General features: G+C 49.0%; 1 protein-coding gene across 1 annotated transcript in view; it reads right to left on the reverse strand.

Moving 5' to 3' along the window:
- Positions 1 to 401, reverse strand: part of ATXN1 (ataxin 1) — a 224,024-nt gene extending 223,623 nt beyond the window's left edge. Inside the window, exon 1 of the mRNA XM_026073303.1 lies at positions 92 to 401. The gene's annotated coding sequence lies outside the window, so the exon portion shown is untranslated. The remainder of the gene's footprint in view (positions 1 to 91) is intronic.
- Positions 402 to 3,342: the final 2,941 nt, after the last annotated feature.

Raw genomic sequence — 3,342 nt, forward strand, 5'->3', positions numbered from 1 at the left:
TCCGCGACTCTAATTACAGTGATAAGGAAGCACTGGGGGGGGGAGGCAAAAAAAAAAAAAGCAGAGGAGGAAGAGAAAAAAAGCCACTTACTGTAAAGTGTCAGTGGAGGTGGGGTTGGCGGGGGGGGGTCAGAGAGAGACTCGCGCACAAATGTCCTCCTAGCTGCTCACAGGGCTTGGGGCTGCTTGGTTTTTGTTTGTTTGTTTGTTTGTTTCGGGTTTTTTTTCCTTCCCCCTGCAGTGACACGGGTCCGGGATGTCTCCACCACTGTAGTAGAAATGATGTCTGCGGTACAGAGCTCGCTCGCTCCCTCTCCCCTCTCTCTCTCTCTCTCCAGTATGTAAATGTGTAATAGAAGCCAAATATGGAGCAGTTGGCTGCCTCTGCAACAGCTCAAGGATCCTACTTCATGCAAAAGGGGGGGGGAGAAGGGAGAGGAGGAGGAGGGAGGAGGAGGAGGAGGCAAGGCAGCGCTCTGGCAGGCGGCCAGCAGAGCCACACAGATTATTGCATCCGCGCAGCCCCGCCGCCGCCTTAACCCTTTGCGGGCGGCTGCGCGCTCCGCGGGGCGCCGCGCGGCTCCTCGCACCGCCACCACCCCCCACCACCCCCCGCCCTTTTATTTTTTAACACTTCAGAGGCCGGGCTGGCTCCCCACGGCAGGGTTCGTGTGCACGCACCGCTATTGTGCGCAGCTCCCTGCTCCGCGGGATCTCCAAGCATTCTGCAAGCCGGAAGAAATGCGCTGGGTGGAAAAAAAAACAAAACTGTATGGTTTAACAGGGAGAGGAGAGAAGGCTAGCAAAGCGTGCTGTCCTTCAGAAATGGCAGGGAATGCTGGTTTGAGGGATGCATGAAAATCAAGGCTGGTCTGTCTCTCTAAGGGAGGAAATAAAACTGTGCTGGAAGCCAGGGAATGCTCTGAAGCAGCCTCTGCGAGAGTCAGAAAGGGGTGATTTTATTTAAGATGCCATATTGCATTTCGCTGTGGAGAACTGCAAAGTGTTTTAGAGCAAGAGCCTGCATCCCACTCCTGTTTTGTGAATTAGTCTTATTTATCCAGATCCTTGGCATATACTTGAGTTGCTTTGTAGAAAGTACCTTCCACTTCATTCAGACCAAAAGCGACTCTGACTCATATCATCACTGAACTACAAGACAGTCAGGGCTGAACCACGCATGTTTGGGTGCTAAAGCTCTCTGGATGCTTAGCACACGTTTCATCAAAGATCCCCTCGCATCTCTCCCAGCTGTACACAGACCACTGTGAGTCTCTCCCAAACTCTGCCCCCTGGTAAGGCAGCTTACACTTCCACGATGCTCCAGCATCAGCTCCTTATGCCCTTACTTCTCTCAACGTGGGTCTCCACAGTTCATAAACTGCAATGATGGGCAAATAACAAACACAGATGCAAACTGGAGACCAAAGAAAATGTCCTCTTTCTGGACTGGCTCAGAGTGGTCTTCAAGTTTTAGGAGAAAAGGCAAAACACAGTATTGCCACGATAGGTACAGTTTAAGGAAATTAAAACATTTAATGGAAGAAATGAATGGGAAGAATACAACCAAAGGATGATAGGGCTGCTAGGTTTGCATGCAGCCTGACAGTGGGTCCATAAAGAACTACTCATGCTCTGCTTTGGCATCAGGAAGGGAGGTACAGCACTGAGAAAGCCTCCCCCACCACCACCACATTGCAAAAATGTTGCATAAATACTGAAGGCAATTATGTACCTGCTCCACGGAGCTGGAGGCTGTGGGATAGACACACCAGTCCACAGGCCTTGGAAAGGCTCCAGGCAGCAGTGTATGTGGACTTCCTGCAATACGTCCATCCAGACCAGGCTGTTTCTTGCAGCTTGTACCAATTTGCCCGCACCACAACAAACTCCAAGGGAGCAGATTTCTAGTGTAGATATATGCATCCATTAGATATTTCTAACATTAGAGGTTAGATGCAAAATACCCTAGGACTCTGCCTGTCATTCTACAGATCAGCAAAGTAGTCCCTTCTATAAACAACTGTACTAATATAATTGCTAAATTGTACATAATTGCTAAAGAATGTACTAACATTTTAAGCTGCAGTGCTCTTGATTTAGAGTTGATACTGAATATAGACTCACTTTATGAAGCATAAGGATCTTCTACCACTGCAACCTCTACATCTTTAGTTCAGGTTCACTACGAAATCCAACAACAATTTCCATTTTATGAGCAATCTGGGGACAGAAACAGCAACAGGCCGAGATGTCTGGATGAACGTGCCACTCAGCACCACGTGATAGTGAATATACAGCTGCAAAGCAGACAGCAAAATTATCTTCACCCAGCTAATGCAAGGTTCATTGATTTAATAGAAGTAACCAAGGGAGAGAGACAGAGACTGGAGATTACTGAAAATCAAGCGAAAGCCCTGGAGAAGCTGCAACCTCGTCACCAAGGTTCAGATCTGAGTACACGGCAGTCTCCTGTGCGCCACCTTTTTTATTCCAGTTGCACAGAGTGCTACCTCAGGAGAAAGGAATCTTTCCTTCTCAGCCGCTCACCTTGCCAAGAGGTGTGGCACACACTGGGAAAGAGAAGCCACATTCATGCTGAAGCAAGCTTTGGGCAACTTTCCCTTTTGCAGCAGGCTCATGTAAGAGCCTTGTGTTACTCCTCCGTTCTGCTGCTACGGTGTTTGCCACAGGACCCACATTTTTTTGCCGTGCACCAGGCTCTGAGCTTCTAAATCTCTGTCTGTGTTTCTGCCTCAGAGTTGAAAAGAGACCCCTAAAATGTAAGTCAATTAGAAATCAAAGCAATACTGTTTTCCTGAGCCAGCAGGCAACCTTAAAAACCATAGCTTTGGGAAATGCCATAACTCCAGCCAACCACCTCAGGATCAGAAGCCATTCCTCACCTTCTTCTGACTGGGAATATGTCAGCTGCATAACAGGCGAAAAAGAGCTGGGGACTATGCCTCCCTTAACATTGCCTGACACAGAGAATATACTGCCACGTCACAAGATGTCCTTGCACCTCTGCAGTTCCCCTATTCAGGGCCTATACTGGGACTCCAGCTATTCCCTATTCTATACCACAAAATACGGAAGTGCTGGTGAGGGCTGAGGGGCTGGGGGAACAGTGCTTGCACGTAATCTGTGTGACCGGCTGGGGTAAAGGTCCCGCTAGTGTCTACTAAGGCAGTGTGGCCTATTGACCACAGGTGCAGGACTAAGCCCCAAGAGAAGGAGTCACTTGCTACGGAAAATAAACCCAATTTTACCTGCCACCAGGACGGTTCTTGCAACAGACGGAGGCACCTCAGCAGGGAAGGGGTGAGGTCTTGCTCCAGG

This window comes from Apteryx rowi, unplaced genomic scaffold, assembly GCF_003343035.1.
Source record: "Apteryx rowi isolate R43461 unplaced genomic scaffold, aptRow1 scaffold_366, whole genome shotgun sequence".
NCBI lineage: Eukaryota > Metazoa > Chordata > Aves > Apterygiformes > Apterygidae > Apteryx > Apteryx rowi.